The sequence below is a fragment of the Epinephelus lanceolatus genome, chromosome 5 (genome assembly GCF_041903045.1).
Source record: "Epinephelus lanceolatus isolate andai-2023 chromosome 5, ASM4190304v1, whole genome shotgun sequence".
Taxonomy (NCBI): Eukaryota; Metazoa; Chordata; class Actinopteri; order Perciformes; family Serranidae; genus Epinephelus; species Epinephelus lanceolatus.
In genome coordinates, this window is record NC_135738.1 from 25,510,825 (window position 1) to 25,530,537 (window position 19,713).

General features: G+C 44.1%; 1 protein-coding gene across 5 annotated transcripts in view; it reads left to right on the forward strand.

The window, feature by feature from the left end:
- frmd4a (FERM domain containing 4A) overlaps positions 1 to 19,713 on the forward strand; it is a 125,317-nt gene that overhangs the window by 23,734 nt on the left and 81,870 nt on the right. The window lies entirely within an intron of this gene.

A 19,713-nucleotide genomic window follows, 5' to 3' on the forward strand; every position in this document is an offset into this window, starting at 1 on the left:
CTCAACCACTGTTTCCTCCACGGGAATCCATCACCCAGATTGGCATATAGGGAGATAGCATGCCTTGCAAGCTGCCGTGCCGCTGTCGCCGTGGTGATGCTAGAACTCGAGCTGAGAAGTTTCCGAGCTACCGGCGTTGCTAGGGGCGATAGGCAGAATGCTGAGAGAGTGTGGGAGATGCAGGAGGTCTCAGTTAGTATATAAACATGTTTAAGCATTGCAGAAATTTTAAACACAGTTTGCATGCACAGTGTGTGTGTGTGTGTGTGCATTTGTGTGTGTGTTTGTCAGTGCACAGATTCACAAGGCTTTGCTTTGAAAGAATGACTCAGTGTTACAGAGTGGTGCCTTTCTCCCTTCAGTACAAATCACTGTCCTTTTGATTTAGGATAGAGGAAAAAAGGAGTGGAGGAGGATGTGCAAGGGACGAACTGGGTTCAGTTTGTACAGTGAATTGGGCGAATATCTGAAAGTGGCGATTCACTATTGTTCTCACCATGCATGACCTTCTGTGTTCGATATCCATGTCGCTGTCTAACACGGGAGCTTTTAGGTTGGTGTCTCACTGGGCTCAGAGCATCTGTCTGACAGTGGATGTCTGTGTCTGTGCCATACAGAGAAAGCTAATGAAAGAAGAAAATGATGTGTTTGTGTGTGCTCGTGTTACTGTCAGAACACACTTGGGTGTTTGTCTGTGTCCATGTGCCTGCATGTGACATCCAGCACCATTGTGTGGACAGTAATGGACCCTGAGAGGTGTCTCCCTCCCAGCTGTGATATGAGAAGAAAACCTGTTTGTTCTGGTTGGGGTTTCATGTGTGAGATATATTATAGTGAGAGTTAACGTGTGAGGGAGGGAGAGTCAGCTGTAATATTGAAGCTGTGATAATGTTATTAATATTTATAAAGGTGTGATTGCATTTTTGGCAGGAGAGGAGAGTGATTTGATACTTTTTCTCACAGTTACAACCATATCTAGACATTGATCTAACATGCAGTCCCAATCTGAATCAGCTTTGCACCCTAAAATGAAATTATTTGGGTATTCTTCATCTTTGCTCTGCCTTCTTCCCCCTTCAGCCTGCTTCTCCCCAAGAGGACAGAGATGATTTAGCAACCTGGGTCTCTCTTGTACATCCCACCCTCCCTTCCCCCTCCTTATTTTATCACCACTGGTACAGACCTATACAACCAAAAATAAATCCTTGATGCATCCTTCATCAACTGTGAATATTTGCATGTATTTTATAGTCTGTTTGATCGTAGTCCAACATATGGGATTAGCTCAAAACCATATAGTGACTCCCACACGAGCCTCGCAGAGATGCGGGGGAGCGGAAAGGGTTAAGCCACTGGGATGACCTGATGGTGTTGTCACACACGAGTACCCCCGTCTGCTCACCTCTCCTCCCTCACCTTTGCAACTCGCCCTTCTTCTTCTCTTCATTTCATTGTAGTTTCTCCCCCCTCGTGCATGATGCGCCACACGCTCCCTTTTTGCTTTTAAGCCAAGTGTGTCTGTCTATTTCTCGCCTCTCTGTCCTGTTTGTCTGCCCACCTGCCTGTCTGTCTGTCTGTCTGTCGGGCCCCTCGCTGTGTCTTTGGCAGTTAACACCAGCACTGTAATTGGTGTTTGCAGATCGGCCCATGATCTAATCCAAAGAGGAGTGTTAGCGGGCTGTTTGGAGATAGACTTGGCTTCAAAGTTATGGCGTGGAATCAAGCCGGCTATATCTGTGCTGTCTGCCACCCTGGCCAGATTTGCCCAAGAGCTGTGGGAATCACTTTCAATGACTAAATGACTTTTGCATTTATCTTCATCAGCCACATTGAGCTTCACATGCCCCACAGTTGATCTGTGTATCTCAGTTTTGGCATCAAAGTCACTTTGGTAGATTTATGTGAATGAATCACAGTGTAATGAGCCAGCGCAGGAGTCTCTCAAAGTTTACACTGCATAATCTCGCTTTAATACGCTTTTTCTCACCCTCAGAGATAAAAAGAGCAATCTAGTGAAAACAGCGACTTTGATTCCTGTATTTTTTTTTGTCCTATCTCTCAGTTTACTTGTAAACAGCAGCAGAGATGAGAAGATAAAGAGGGGAACAAAGTAAAAGCGGAGCAATGTCAGAGTGTTTCTCAGTGGCAGTGGAGCAGTGTATACCCGCAGCTAAAGAGCACAACAGCATCTGTGGTAAATCTGAGAAAAATGACTTCAAAGTTTATCCTGTGCCTTGATAAAAAAAAAAAAAGTGGTGGCATTTCTGGTTATGTTTTTAACTCATATAAAACCAAAACCCTATTCAGTATTTTTTTTTTTTCACGTCAAAAGACAAAGAAGAAGAAGAAGAAATCAATTTCTTCTTGTCTTTGTAGGGCAGTATGCCTCTAGGTCTTGCTTCAGGGATACACAAAAGGTGACCCCAACCCCAAGATAACAGACAGGGAATAGCAATAGCCTGTAAAAGCTGCACCACTCCTAATCCCCCAGCTCGCTTAAATGGGCAAATTGTGCTGAGATGGCTGTGTAGGCTATCTAGTGGACTTTAAAAGGAGTTGTACTCATATCTCCCTTCCCTTTACCTCACTCCAGCACGTTTTCTGTTTTCCCCCGACTCTCTGCATCACTCTTCTTTCGCTGTTTCTTTATTTAGGATGACAGTAATAGGCAGTGAAGCAGCAAAATGAAATAGAATAAGCATCGGTGAGCTGTGTTGCCTTTGTGTAGTTACATACAACAGAAAAGCAGGTCAACACGACACACAGAGATCATGCAGAGTATAGTGAGCAAAGTAATCCTGAGGGAATCTGAAAGAAGTTGCCAATTTGTTATCCTCAGCGTCCATAAACTTTGCTCACGCTTATTCCTCTTTGTTGTATAGTCTCTCTTTATGTCTTTTTAATGGGATGTTATAGTTTGGTATCGCAGCCAGGACGTTACTGACTCACATAGACATTATTGCACACGGTTTCCACATCTCTTTTCCGCTTAACTGTGCACGCTTCTTATCTTTTTGAGGCAGAGATGAGAGAGAAAGGACAGATTTAGACAGGCACAAGAACAGAAGACACCCTCAAAGAATCTAAAAGTGAAAGATCAAGTTCCCTGTTGGTATCCCCAGTTGTATGTAATATATGCATATAGGTCAGTAGACCAAGGAGATCTAGCTTCATAGACATCTTCCCCTGGAGAATGTGTGCGGTTGTATGGCACATCTTCTACACAAATCAACTAGTGTGTGTGTGTGTGTGTGTGTGTGTGTGTCTCCAGTCGACTCCTCTTGTGTATTAGTGGATCAATAGGGAGTAGTTATCAAGAGATTAACCCCGTCAATGCTCCATCAGTCTAATCAGAGAGACTCCTCTGCTCTTCCTCTCTGGTTAACTCCATCACTCTCTCACTCCTGTCGCTCATCTGCTGGCCGGCTCTCTTTTTCGGCACGATATCACCACCCCTCTCGTCTTTAGCCTCGTTCCTCTTCAGGTCACATGTGTGCATATGTGTGTGTGTGTCCAGCTGCATATGACAGATGGAGCCATTACAGAAATGGCCAAGGGCTTGGATATACATGCACATTCAACCCCCAAACACATATTTATTTAATTAAGGAATGGCCATTTCACACACACACACACACACTCACACGCACACGCACATGCACGCGTGCGCGCGCACACACACACACACACACACTGATTTAGCTCCATGGCATCACGTGCAAACCATCACAATCATCCTAATTTGACATTATTCTGACTCATTTCACCCCCACCCCCCCCCCCCCCAAATCCCAACAAGCCTTGGGTACCACATGTTTCTTTCGCTCCCCCCACACCCCTTTGCTCCTTCCTTTCCCCCTCCATCCATCCATCCACCTGGTTCATTAACGGGCAGGCGGCTGTCAGGATGGTTAAGGTCAGGGTGGCACAGAGGAGGGGAAGAAGCAGCCAAAAGGGAAGTGACCAGACCCGCATCCCTGAAGCCCACCGCCTCGCTGCTTGGATGAAAATAATTAGGAGAGAAAGGCAGGGCTTGTGGGGTTCGGATTTGCGGCACAAGGTGGGGCTGTCTTTGGCAACGCACTCAGACACTGAAACACACACACATGCACACACATTCAATACACAGCAGGTTGGTTGGCAGCATTTAAAGGCCAAAGTAAGCAGCAAAGGGGGGATGTCTGGTGGCTGGAACCACATGAGGCACATGCAAACTAACACACATGCTCAGGCACACACACACACACACACACACACACACACACACACACACACACACACACACACATTGTAGAGCCTCATCTCCCAGCTGTCATCTTAGCCTAAGTGCAATGTCAAGGGTAGTTTCTGTAAGGGATGGTGCAACAATAGATTTTATTTTGCACATTTAGTCACTGTACTTTGATTTAATGTAAAGTAACAATAAATGAAATCCAGCTCTCCCATTGTGGAAGAAAGCACATTTTTTTTAGAGAGAACATACCTTATACCTTTTTTAGTTAGTGAAATTGCTTTAACTTTTTTGATGTGCCCTGGGTAGCGTTGCTAAACAGCCACACTGTTAATTAAATATAGCTAATTATAGTAAATAATATTTAAAAGCTTGATTAGCTTTTGACCTTTTTCTACAGTGTACATAAAGAGTACAAGGAAAATGCTAATCCCAACATAAGACTAACACATCCTTTGGGACACAACTCTGTGCATTCATGACACAGAGGGAGGCAGATGAAGATAAAGAGAGCCAGAACTGTTGCTTTACTGTGTAAGATGAGATCAGTGGGATGCCATGTTGAGAGAGATCCTCCCACAGTTCCCCCGTTTGAAGCTTTTCCTCTCCGCCGCACATCTCCACTTTTCCCCATTTGAAGATGTGGCACTGCGCGTCGGCCATACGCCATCTCCGATCGTGTCGGCGTGAGCGTGTGTGTGTTTCTGCGCATGTGAGCGTGCCCCGCTGTGTCAAGCATGTCAAATGTACTCTTGTCCCCTTGAAGAGGCCCGAACGATGAGATCAATCAGAGCGCATTTGAGCAGCCCATAGAAGCGAGCCAGTGATGCACTTAATGTTAGGTGTTGTCATGGAAACACGGGGTGCAGATTTTCCACTTCATTGGCTGCCATCAGTCTACAGGCATTTTTTAAAATGATTTCCAAGGAAGGCAGCTGAAAGACGGGAAGGAAAATTAGTCAGGTGTCCAAAAAGATAGTTAGAGGACACAGTAAAACACATGAGGATCGTAATGAGAAATTTACTGTAACACCATGCTTCAATTAAATGCACTTGTGTTTGTATGTCAATGTTAAAACCATGCACTTTAGATTAAAGAGCCTCCAGCAGTCCCATTATGTATTATTGACTCTATCTGTGTAATTGCATAGAATGGATAGTCCCAAGAGAGCTTTCCCTGTACTGCTTTTAGCCTTCGGAGAATCAGAATGGCAATTACACTTTCCTATATTGGTATGTAATCACAAGCGTGCACACACACACACACACACACACACACACACCTTTGATGAACGAGCAGAGGATTGGTAGTGTCACCCCTACGACAAAGGGTGACCCTGCGTTGAACAGGTATCATACATCACCCAATCTGTAGATCTACATAGCACAGACAATTTTACGCATACACAAATACACATACATAGGCTCGCACAGAAAATAGCGGTCTCTTTCTTCCCCTCACCCTATTATTTTCTTATCTCCTCCAGTCACACGCACTTAAGCATTTCCTCCACTCTCTATTGTGCCATTTTCACCTCAGCTCCACCAGAGACCCACCATTTCTAGCCCATTTGTCCCCTCTTTTAAGCCAGCCTGCCTCCATCTCTATACATCCTTCCCCCGGGCTCTGAACTGTGACCTCTTTGCATGAGCAGAGAGGACGCTGGCAGCAGTCACTACCAGCACTACTGAAATTTGATTGGCTGACCATGCTCGGAGTCAACATTGTCCTGAGGGGAGAGAGAGAAGGTGCGTTGTTATGGGAAAGAGAGAGGGTAGCGGCAAAACAACAGCATGTATTGTGGTACCTAATTTTTCAAGGTGCGAAGGACATTCATATCAACAGAAGAACACGCCGTAAAACAACTCAATATAATACACATAGTTGGTCTCCAGCAGCAACTGCGCTGGTCCAGCTCTGACCTATTCTAATGCACTCAGGGATACTGGCTCTATTTCAATTACAAATGCGGCCTGAAACAGCGGGTAGTGCAGAGGAAAATCGCTCCTCCACCACTGCAGGGACTCAGATTCGATCCCTGGCTGCGGTGTTTCTGGCTACTGGCCTGGGTGCCCCTTTGAGCATAATTGGCAAACTAGCAGGTAGGAAGCTGCAGAGGATCATATCTTTGTACCTGCACTGAGCTACTACTGGTTGGCTGGGGCACCCATTTAGGGGTGATCACATGGACCTCCATGTGTTACGGCCTCCTGGCGAAGCTCCAAAGTGACAGATGAAAAGAGGTAACTTGTCAATGCACATGTATCGAAGGTCTACACTCTCCCCAAGCCAACAGAGGGAGTTAATAGCAATGGAAACTGCAGTGAACAGGGACAAAAGGAGGAAAAAACACAAAAGGAAAGAAAAAATGCTGCAATTTTTGTTTCAAAGAGAGGCAGCATTAAAAGCAATATTTAGGCATTGTCCTTGTAGAATATTTGTTCAGCTCCTGAGGATTGTAAAAGACAAAACGAAAACAGTGGAACATTTTGTGACAGACCATAGTATGACACACTTTACAGCTCATTTCCTTTTTGTCTTTTCCATTTAAAGCATCCCTCTCCTTTTTTTCAAAGTGAAGTCATTTCAGTTTGAGGTGCAGATAGCATGCACGGATTTGACATTTGCACCTTTTATGCTCTGGCGCTCTAATGTCTAATTCATGAATTACATACATGCGACTGCTCAAGGAGACAAAGACATTGAACACCTCCTGTACCTATACCAATGCACACACAAAACAGGCATACCCTCAAACACATGCATGCACACTGGTCAATTTGCACGCTCCATAACATCTCCTCGACGTACGGATCCATATGCTGCCACCAGCCAGCCTTATTGATGTAGGGTTGTCAGCCTCTAGGCAGCAAGGCTGGGACTAGCTGGTTCAGAGCGTCTGGATGGATGGATGGATGGATGGATGGATGGATGGATAGAATGAGAGACGGTGATGGTTGAGGGTGCCAGGATGATTGGACGTGGAGGGGGGAGGTGATTCTTTAGAACCGTTCTTGATTTTTAGCTCTTGATTTTCTGAAGCAGTAGTCCATGACACCAAAGGCAGTTTACCAGTCCCATGCAGGTTTAGTGATCTCAGCAGTGGGGACATGCTTTTTATAAAATGTCTTTCTGAAATAGGCCTACACTAAGGGAGTGCTTGCAAAGATTGTTTGTGTTTGAGTTTTATTTTATGTTGTTTCAACTTTGCCATGTGAGGATCTTTGGGCTTCATATTGTACAAAAGATTCTCTATAAATAAATTTAAATTGGAGTTGGAGTTGGAGTGCACATATTGGGGGCCATTAATTAAGTAAAGACCGAATTATGATGTTTGTTTACAGTAACTTCCAGGTAGCAAATCCCTGCATCATTTACATAAAATGAAATAACGCTGAGCGAACACTGCCTCACTTAGTTTTTAGCCACCTGAAAAAGGCCCATCTAAATAAATAAGTTTAAGTGTATGCTATATTTAGAATATTTGCACTGCTTCCTTGCCGTCAGACAGCCTTTTCCAATGGAGAACTGAAGCCGTTATCTCAAAGCCACCAGACTCAGTTGACAAAGTAATTTTATTAGAAGTACACAGGAGTTGCTGGTCTACCGTTGCCTTGAGTTGTGTGTAAGGCAAACTGCAGACAGTATTCCAAAAATAGTGCACACTTAAACTGATATTGACTTTTTTGGTGGGTCTTTTTAGGGGGTTAAAATATGTTTAGCAGTGGATCCAGTCCACAGCAGTACGTTGCTTTCTGTGCTGATAGATTTGGTGTATCAAAGATGCTGGCAAAATAGCACAGTACATAAGATAAGCACAGCAGAAAAACAAGATAGATTGGACCACCATGTTTAGCTGTGTATCTTTAAGTGTTACGGCAGAAAATGACAACAGAGATAAACAAGTTTGCCAGTTTCACTTGTCTTTGCAATGCAAAACCATTGCCAGTTGTCTGTCCGCAAATAAGTGTAAGCCTATCCTCTGTCTTGCTTCATCACGAGGTGTAGGTAGTCCTCTGTGTTTTATTGGGCCCTTCCTGTCAGATTTTTTTCATCTCATCGCCATTCCATTTCTCTAGTTATGAACGCTCCACAGCGGTTGCCAGGTATCCTATTTTCAACCTTTTCCCATGTGTAGACAGCTGCCTTTACGCTGAATTAAACCCAAATATGAAATCAAGGTTGCCAGATTGATGCTCATCCATCCTCCAAGGAATACTTACATCATCGTAAGTGTCTCTCTGACCCTCCGTGCTCTCATTACCGCTTGTTAGAACAATTAAATGTGACGTGTGTCAGATTTATAACTTAGCCCTGTGTGTGTTTGTGTGTGTGCGCGTACATGTGTTTGTTTTATCCTGAGCAGATGTGAGCATCTGCCATTGCAGTTAAGGCCATTAATACATGTCTAGAGGTGTTTGTATGTGGATGTGTCTGGTTTTCGGCAACAGCTGTTGTTATTTGCTGTGTACTCTGTTTGTACATGCATTTTTGCAAGTTGTCTGACATACCTGATTTTAAATATGCATGCGTATTTGGGAGAGATACATAGTCGGTGACTACGTTTACATGCATACAAATAATATTCCACTATTTTGTCCAAATGGGATAGTGTTCCGAATTTGATACGTGTCTGGATTAGACTTTATTCCACATGAATTTTCCGATTAAGACATGTGGGATATGCTGATATCGTTCGGGTTTTAGGAGCATTCCTCAGACATGAATATGTGCATTTGGAGTATTTGTCTCTACTTGGGTTTTTCCTGCAACTTGCGACGCACAGTCTCTTACCTTTGTATGGTCAGCTCTGTGCATTGTCATAGATGCGTTGTACACAAACCAATTTTTGATGCAGAAATGCAAAATGCTCAAGCTGCGCCAGCCATTTTACTTTTCCATGGTTTGCCCTGATAAACAGTATGCTTGGGCACGTTAATCGGAGTATTCCCGGCTGCGTGTGCACAGGAATGTCAATTGAATATTCAGTTCTTTATGAGCCATACAAACAGCTTAGTATGAATACTGTCTTTTTGGGAATAAGGGCAAAAAACAGAATATTTTGGGCATATAAATGTAGTCATCTCTTTCCATCTGGGAGATGGATTGTGCATAGCTCTAACAAAACTAAGGATGTGCCTAATAGTCCATGAATATAAAGAGGTGGCCGACCCCTTTCATTCAGTAGCCGACACCATCAGTCTCATGAGGAATGCTGTCCAACAGGTCTTGAAGTGGGTGCAGTTTGTTGTCAGGTAATTATTATTTAAACTGATCTTACAAGCAGTTTCAAAAATTATAGTGTAACAGATAAACACCTAACTCATAGTGCAGTTTTTGCTGAGGCACAAGTTTCCCATAGGCACTGATCCAAGTCTGTGGTTACCAGTGTGTTGCAACTTTCCTGTCCTTTTGTGTCTCTGTGGGAGCTTCCACTGTTCCTGCTTATGAATGTTAATTGTCTGATTTTGCAATATGATGCTATGAGACTGACACTGTACCACTGCACATGTAACCGCATCTCATTTGGCTTCCTTGGAATTCTTTGCCACTGTTAAGTCTTGTAGATGTGTTTTGTTTCCTCTAAAGTCCCCTTTCATGTGCCGTTTCTGTTATTTCACCCACCTCTAACCCTCTCCCGGAGCCTCTCACCCGTCTGCTGTATTTCATATGCTGACCACCAGAGTGCGCTGTGTGATGGGATTCCCCTTGCCTAGCCCAAGGCTTCCCTAACTCATGAGCAGAAGCACTTGGAAGTCTAGTTGGGTTCGATTCACTGAAGCAGAGCAGGCCCTCTTGGCTGTATGTTTTAAGTGGTGTCCATACTTCTTCCAGTAGCTCCTTCAGTAAAGTGTAGGTGGAGGGAGAATCTCTCCACAGCAGTAAGTGAGCACTGAGAAGGTCAGCACTGGTGAAGAAAAAACTCCTGACAGTGCTTAAGATTCGTGGCTGTCAGAAGCAACCTGCCTCCTCCTCGCCATGTCCTGCCTGATGTATGGAGCCAATAAGCGGAGACCTTCAGCTCTAATGAGCAGTGGTCTGCTGCTCTGCTGCTGTGTGTGAGCGCTGGCCGTTTGGCCCCAATAAACACCAAGCTTTATTGGACAACTCCACAGTTCCTCTCATCCGTCATCACAGCTTTCTCAGAGAGACGAGGGCTTGTGAGGAGGACCAGGTGGGGAGGGAGGAGAGTGTATGTGTGTGTGTGTGTGTGTGTGTGTGTGTGTGTGTGTGTGTGAGGTGGCCAGGGAATGGTTACGTGTATAATTAATGACCTCATCCTACTCTTCCTGCTGTCCAAGTGGGGGACAATGAGAGGGTGAACGACAAAGAGCAGAGAAGGCAAGGAGAATCAAGGAAAAGAAAATGACAAGACAGAGTAAGGGGAGGACAGCTAGGGACAAAGAGACTGAAGGAGGGAAGCATATGTTAAAGGCAGCACTTGATAAATAATGAGTTTTGTCATTGACCGAGTGGCCGTCCCATTAGCCCTGCTGTCTTCTGTAGGGGCTATTACATAGGATCTACCCCCTAATAAATCCTCCCCCTTTTTTCCCCCAGTCCTTCATTTTTCATGTGCCCAATCTTCAGCTCTTTCCTGCTTCCTTTCTCTGTCGTAGCTTCAGCTGCTCTCCTGCTCCGCTGTTCCCATGGCGATGATGCGAGCTGAATGTAAATAAGTAGTAAATACCAAGGGACAGGACCTTGGCGGGAGTGAAACCTGGGACTGATCAAGCCCTGCCTGTGACAACACATCTTTTTTTTCAGTCTGCTGTGGAGGTGAGGAGGTGTAGCAAGGACAAAGGCAAGAGAAGGGTGGGAGGTGACTGGTCTGTCTAGCAGGGGACTCCAGGGGAGGCTGTAGCCCGAGGGGGTCAGTCTGGTCCCCCTCTATCAGCCCGCTCCCTCTCTGATTACGTGTTCGATACCATTCGTTTTACATAAGACCTAAATCTTTGCCCATAAAACATGCAGGGTAGTTGCTGCCCACCAGTAAGCTACTTAAATTAATTAATGTAAAACCATACATACACAAGCTGCACTGCCGTGATTCTACATTTTACCTTCACCATGATGAGAAGGTTGGCCTGGAGTAATATCAGGAGGTGGAGATGATCTCCTCAAATTACGCCTGTCTTTCCCTGAACCCCAGGGGCTCTCCTCCCCCTCCTCCTCCTCCTCCTTCTCTGCACAGTAACAAAGAAAATCTGCCTGACTCATTTGACCAGCGTTCGGCATTGGTTTGTGTGGCAGCGGTGCACCTGTCAGAGGTGTGGGGCCCATCTGTACAGTAACAAGCAGCTTAGTACCATGCCTGCAGCAAGAGGTGGAGCTGGCACAGTCTGGCTTGGGTTACTGCGCTCCTCGGGGAAGGAGTGCATGTGTGTTATAGGTTACAGAATGAGTGGGTCATGTTAGCTCATTAGAAGAACAAGGAAATGCAAGTATGACTGTACGTGTGTGTGTGTGTGTGTGTGTGTGTGTGTGTGTGTGTGTGTAGAACGGTGTGCACAGGTGCATCCTCTGTACTTTGCATTTGTTTGTGCAGTGCGCATACTTTGTTAGTTTGTGGTGTGCATGCCTGAGGGATCATAATGATTCATTGTCTATAAAGTAGGAGAGTTGTGTAGTTACAAGGGGCTGAGAGGTTTACGAGGGTTATAAGCACAGCTGCATCCTGCGTGTAGACAAATGAGTCTTACTCAGAGATCTCAGGAATGAAAACTGTTTGGCCAGAGAGGGAGGAGTACAGAAAAACCTACATTAGTTTATGGGTTGGCAGTAGTAGTAGTAGAGCCGAAATGATTTGTCGACTAATTAATTATTCAATAACCTATAAAGTAATAAACAAGTTTACAGCAGTTTTGCCACTCACTTAAAAATGAATGTATACCCTGGTGTCAACTTCTCAGATATGCGGATGTGCTGTTTTTTCTTATTTTGTTTAATTGTTAATTAAGTATCTTGAGGTTTGGATTGTCATTGAACAACACAAGCAATATCATGACATCACTTTGATCCATGGGAAACTGTAATGGCTGAGCCACTGTGGCTGTGGATAGAGCAGATGTCCACCAATCGGAAGGTTGGTGGCTTGATCCCTGACCCTGGCAGTCAAAGTGTCGACGAGACCCCAAATTGTTCCCGGTGCCACTGGTGTGTACATGCGTGTATATGCTTGTCTGATGAGCAGCCAGTAGCCTCGGTCACCAGTGTATGAATGTTTGTATAAATGGGTGAATGGTACTTGTGTTGTAAAGTGCTTTGAGTGGTCACTAAGACTAGGCAAGTGCTTTGTAAATGCAGTCCATTTGATGAGCATTTTCAACTACATTCTGACATTTTATAGTCTAAATGATCAGTTGGAAAAGTAATCAACTGATTAATTGATAATGAAAACAGTCCTAGGTTATACATGACATACAATAGCAGCTCTGCAGCTCTCCAACGCCTACTTTTTGTAGATGATGTAACCCTAAATTTGTGCAAACATCGATTCGTATCTGTAGGACAGGCATCCAGTGCTGTACAGATTCTTAGTCTGAGACCCCTCCATCAACTGAGACAAAGATATTCTATAGCAAAAGATAACACATTACAAGCTGCGCCAATGGTAGGAAATTGTTGAAGTGTTGTAAATGTTGCGTGGATAGATGAAAACGGATTCAAAATAATAAAAGATAAAGTACAAATTTGATGTTTGCCACTTATTCTGCTGCTCCTTTTCGTCTCCTACCTTAATATCTAATATCAGCCCAGAACTGTTAAATAATATCAATTATAATATTAATAAGCAAAGAAACACTTTTGATTTATGGTGTCATGTATAAGTCTATTTTAATTTCTGTTCATCTGGTTGGAGAGCGACATTGGCAGCACTGTGGTGAAACCAGACCAGACAGTTCAGCATCACAGATTCCCCTTTTTCGCTAAAATTAGCTTTGGCTCTTGAACCCTTCAGGTTTCTTGAAACCTTGGAGCTATTCAGTGAACCAGTTTGCATATCCACCAGTTTTAGGGGAACCATTGTAATCAAGGGTGTGTAATCAATGGAGGGTGTTTCACAGTTCACAGTGCCATTGGTAGCAAAATTGCAGAGTACATTGTGTGTTATATTGATGATTTCTCCATTGTTTCCTTCTCCATCCTCTCTTGCCAACCTGTAGAATATGACACGCCTACTGATGTCATCACAATTCACAGTTCAGGTCAAGAAAAACCTGCTTTTTGGTTTCAGCTTAGAACCAATTTATTTTTGGTCAGAATGCTTTGAGCAGTTCAAAATCAGGTGCTGGAACTGGAACAGAACCAGAAAGAGAGAGAAGAGATTTTGTGTTGCCGGCTCTGATGGTACTGGGTTGCTGAGACAGAGACAAGTCTCCTGATTTGTCTTTCTGAAAAATGCCATCTTAGTGTCAGAATGTTTTTGAAGATATGTGGCTTGTGAAAAATGGGTCCAGTATTTACTTTGGTGTCTATGAGAGGAAAGAATTTTGTCATAATCTGTGAAGTTAGTTGGTTTATCAATGGTCTCTGATTGAGATTCTTCAAGTCGAGCTTCTTTTTTTTTTGTCAGTCAGTGTGCAGTGTACTTATGGGGACTTCTGCAGGTGTAACTGCAGAGTGAGCACTCCTCACTTTCATGCTGCTCTCTGGTACAGGCAGCTGCAGACCCAGACCAAGGGTGAGTCTGAGTGAGACAGAGGCAGCTGCTCACAGGAAGAGAGGTTTTAATTGTCAGGCTCCGAGATAACGTTATCTTCTGCCTTCTGCTAAGAGATGCTGAATGTAAAGCTTCTTTTGTTTGATATCGAGTGTCAGCGAAAGATGTTGTTGCACATTTTTGAACTGTTGTCAATGTAGTTTGCACACATTACCTTGGAGGACTAACATGATTTGTTTACTATATTAGGTGAACATTGCTGTCACCCTGAGTGTCCAACTCTCAAAATCTATGTGGAAAAAAAGGAAGGAAAAGTCAAATATTCATATTGAACAGCTAAATCTGATTCGACTGAGATAATTCTTAGTTGGGTACAACCCTACAAATTGTATGTCTACATTATTAAAGCACCAAGACACACACACAGACAGATACACACACACACACACACACACACACACACATTTAAATGTGTTAACCCATGTTTCCCCTTTTCCCAGTATCCCAGTATTCTCCCCTGGGAGTACAATCATGTATAACCCATTTCCCCTCATGATCTGGCCTGTAAAGATTAAATATGTAGCCGTATCATCAAACATTTAACGCTCACGCTGCTACAAATCAGATTCCTAATCGTGTGTGGACTTTGGGGATGGGGACTCACGTGTACGTCTTGATCCTAACTTGATGTGAGTGTGCTGTTTGCACGGTAGAGTAATTCAGAAAAGTAGTGCAGACTTGCTGGCAGACGGGCATGCCTGCTTACCAGAGTGCTAATTGTTAAATCAGTGTCAGGGAAACAATGTTTTCGTATCTACTTAACAGTGTTGGTGGGTACGTGTGCGTCTCCCTGTGTCTATTTCTGTGCACGGCGTAGGCTGGGAAGCCTCCTCAGCACTGGGTAAAGTGGGCTAAGTTTACTGGGGCAGAAAATGCTGGAGCGTGACTCAATCCAGCGCCTTCATACAACCAGCCTCTAAAATATGCCTCTGTCGCATTCTGTCTGCTTAGTGCCTCTCAGACACACACTCACGCTGTGGTGAGAGGCTTATATGTAGGACAGGGAAAACAGAAGCAAAGGCCAAGTTAGAAAAGGAGAAAGGTGTGTGTGTCATATGAATACCCTCTAATCCCCCCCTGCATATCAGGTATTCTATTCACTTTCTACTCACATATTTCAAAGAACGTTTGCCCCGGTTAGTCTGAGTATGAATGGGTCTGACTACAATCCAAGGTGACTTTCACTGCAGCAAGAATGACATAAGATAGTAGAGTGCACCTGCCTCTCCCCTCACAGGCCTTTCTAGAAATCACGCACACACACACACACACACACGCTTCCATGCACACACACACACACGCCTGCGCCTGGAGAGACACACAAATAGAAAGCCATTCACTGTAATATGGAATGACAGATTTAGGGTGCGAAGTGACACAGCAAAATTCAGATTACTAACAGTGCTGCAGAGAGTGACTTAGCAGAATCCCTTTCATCTGCACTTGCTGTCCTTCGTCACTCGAGGCTGACAAAAAAAAAGACATGAATGGAGACGGAAAAGAGGAAAAGACAGAACAACTGACAGCAAAAGGGATAAAAATACCCAAAGACAGAAACAGGCCTACATTAAATAAAGATATGTTTATAATAATAATGCTTACAGGCATAGAAAAATGCAACAGAAGGGTAACAATACCAAGCAGACGAGGTGCACTGTGTTGCAGACTTTAACACCTATTTGTCTAGTGTATAAGACTGGCAGTAAACCCTTTAGACAGTTAGCTACAAACAGGTGCTTAAGAGGCTTTATCAACATGTCTGGAATAGATACTATTTTCGAGTGTTTAAGTGTGTGCGCGCAAACCTCAAACCACTTGGAAGACTGCCCGCAGTTTGATTAGCACATATCCCTATTTTCCAAGCCAGGTGGACATCACGATCAATGAGGCTCACACAGACACACTCTGCGCTCTTTGCTCGAAATTAGAAGTAAAGACCAAAAGGAGCCTTTACTATCAATCAGAATCAGAGAGGCTCGTTAAGGCCAGTTTTGTGATGCACTGTCTGAGCTGCTCTGGTGTTCTCACTGCTTACTGGATTACTGAGGCAGTCAGCTTCCATGAGGAAACTGGTGGTGGAGACAGATGGAAACGCTCCTCCGATGTAAACTGCTTCGGCACGTTTCTTCTTAAGGTACTGTACGATGTAGATGAGGTTGATTTTTAGCTAACACTAGTCGACGTAGATGGTCATTATTTGTTGAATCTGCTACCATGTCTTTATACTTAAATGTATCATTATTGTTTGTTTATGTGCGCATGATAATGTTCATGAGGCAGTGTTCACAGGGGGTCCTTGTAAACTCTATCTTTATATTCAAATGAATCTGTGCAGAAACAGTAGCCTGGCTGTTCAAACTCCCTCTTTTGTGTAAATCAAACAGTAATATGTTTGTGGATGTGCATTTGTAAGCACGAGTGTTCCTTGTATGTGTGCGATGGAACATAATTTGTTGTTTGCTTCTGTGTATTATGCAAAAGAGGTGAGGTGATGTTCAGCTTTCTCTGTGATGATTGCTGTAAACATTACACTGACGATTTATTCCTCTACCTTCACTTGCCATCGCACACACTCACACACATTGGATTATACACAGAAATCTGGGTTTTAACCCTAACCGTACCAGTGAGTCACACTGGGACATGCTGTCCTGTGTCGCCTCTCAGTTGGGGGCTAAGCTTCTCACTAATGACAAATGCTGGGCCTAGATAGGCTACCTGCCGCTCTCAACACTCGTCACTACATTCAGACTCCACGTGCCACCTGCTTCACAAGTCTTAGCGGCCATATACTGTCCATCTTCACCATGCCAGAGGGTATTTATAATGCATGAGCGGCATGCAGATTAGAATTAGAGGGATATTTCTGAGTTATTAATGGTGTGGTGTTACATATTCACAGCAGGCAGCATTAGGAGCAACTTCAAGAAGACAGGGAGGCCTCCTGAGGGCAACAAAAGACTGATGGATCTGTGCACTCTATCTTTAACACCCAGTGAAGTGTATTATGGCCTCCGTGTAAGTGTGTGCATGCATGTGTGTGTGTGGCTGTGCAATTGAGTCGGTCACACCCTAGTGCTCCTGACCACAGAGTTGATGTGAGAACTGATGAGCAGCGGATCCAGCCGACCCCACACCCAGGAGAGGTCAGAGGGCAAAGGTCATTGGCACTCTGGGTCTGTGTGGTTTAGGAAGAGGGCAGGAGGAGGACAGGAGGGAGAGATAAGATTGTCCGGATTAACACAAGTGCTTTGTCTGTGAGTGCTGCGAGTTGTAGTGAAGCTGATTTGTGTACTTGTTTTTCAAATTGTCTCTATTAAGCCATGATTAATGTGTGTTTTGAATCAACTAAACTTAACAGCACTTCACAGAAACCTCTGCCACCGACCAGTGTTTTGGAGGTGTAACTGCAGAGTGACACAGACACACCACCGCAGTAGTAAAAATGCTCACAACGGCATAGGCGACGTGCGTAGGTGATGTGCGTAGGCGACATGCGTAGGGTCTACGCACAACCATAAATCCCCTCTTAGCTGTAGAAAGTAGGCTATCTTGGTTTTGAAATGATACCGTACGCCTTGCTTCTCTCTCTTGTTGCAGATCTATGTGCCCCTCAGATTGCACCACATCTTTTCACTGCTTCTTGGTCAAAAAAGTCTTAAATGCTTTTTGACAGATGCAAAAAAATGCAGAAAATCGAATTTTCAATTGCTTATCCAAAGCCAGGTCGCAGGGGCAGCAGGCTGAGCAAAATATTCCAGACATCCCTCTCCCAAGCAACGCTTTCCAGCTCCTCCTGGGGGACCACGAGGCATTCCCAGGCCGAGAGGATGAGATATGTAATCCCTCCAGCGTGTTCTTGGTCTGCCCCGGGGCCTCCAACCAGTTGGACGTGCCCAGAACATCTCAGACGGAGGGCGCATCCTAATCAGATGCCCGAAAGGTTATTGAGAGAAACTTTAATGACAGACCGACATTTTGAAGTCGGTTTGCAAACATTACTGACACAACACAAGGCTGAATTTATTTTTAAACAGACAGCAATGGATGAAAATTACAAACTTGGTGTACAATGACCTTTACTATGCAAAATGACATGATGGGTATAAGCCAAATGACTAATTCAGTAAGCAGAATACATACATTGTTCTCCTTGAACCAATGTATTTTGATACACCTCTAAAAAGCTTGACACCTACCCTGAAGGTCATACCTCTTTCTTTCTTTACCGATCCCTTCACTACTTTGTCTAAAATTTAACCTTTTTCCACCTGCTACTTGTCTTTTCTCTCTTCTTGCTTTATATCTCTCTCTCTCAGCACTAATGTGTATCAGAGACATCCCTCTCACATTTTCCCCACAAATACAACATGCTAACATTATTAGCACAAGCCTATAGCATTTTACATTGTATAAATTAGCCTAGCAACTAGCGATCTTTTCCTCTTCTCATATACAACCAGGGACAACGGCATCATTTAACATGGTAACGGCACACAGTTTGACTCCATAACAACTCACAATGTTCACTAATAAAACAACTGTCCTGTACTAAACACGTTTTCCAAAGAAATACAAAATGCTAACGTTATTAGCACAAGCCTATGGCATTTTACATTGTATTGATTACCCTAGCAGCCGGCGATCTTCCCCTCTTCTCATATGAAACCTGGATAAATCCCGAAGTATAAATCCCTTGAGGATAGATCACACACAAGACTTAAAATGCTATTTTAGTGGAGGCCTTACTGTCTTCACAATTTATTGTTTCTTATCTGTGAACTAAAAGTAAATACAAGCTCCATTTCCACTGAGGGAAATGGTGTCAGTGTACAGCGACAGACAGGAAGTCTGCGTCACTGAGATGTGTAGTTACAATTCTGGGGAGGTGCATGTTAGACTACAGCGTAGCTTACAGTGTAGGCTCCAAATCGACGTGGAGCCTATGCCGTAACCTACGCGTCGATTCAATGCAGAACTATAAATTATATGTAAGGCCCCTCATTTAGCTACGATGCCAGTGAAATCAGAAGGGAAATCTGAAACCAAGTGGTCAGCTGGAGTCACGTGATAGACACAGATGTGAATGGCAATGTGTCTCGGCTGTCCACCAGTGTTCAGATAACTGAAATGCATTTTAAAACCAAGTGTAAAGTAACAGGTTCTAATACACTCGACATAAACCAACCTTGCCTCTGAAATATTGTAAATTATGTCAAAGTAATTGGATCATCAGCCAGTTGCATGGCCAGGTTTCCTGCAGTAGCCCAGTATCGCCTCTAACTGGGTTACTCTGGTGCATGTAAATGTAGTTTGTGTCTCCCTCCTTATGGCTTATTATTGTATTCAACCATATCCTGTTTGTTAGTACAGCCCAGCTTAACTCACTCTCCCCTTTACCCCCCACTGTCTGACTCAGTCCCTCAGATTCTTTCTTTGTCAGTGTAGTTAACACAGAAAGAATGGGGGCCACATTCCATCAGCGCAGGCCAGCAAAACAAAAACAACTCCTCTCCACGGAGCGTCCCACCAACATCCTTCGTCCCCCTGCTTCCCTTCTTTTCTTCTACTTTCCTTCCTCCCTCACTGAATCATTTCCCCTCTGCTGTACTCCCTTATCTTCCCTCTTACCCCTCTCCTTCCCAATCAGCCCTCTACCCCACATGCCCTGTCCTCTGGAACCCCCACTCACCCCTCCCTGTCGCTGTTACATAAGCTTCCAGTCATAGATCCAAGCCATATCGCCGTTGTTTTCCC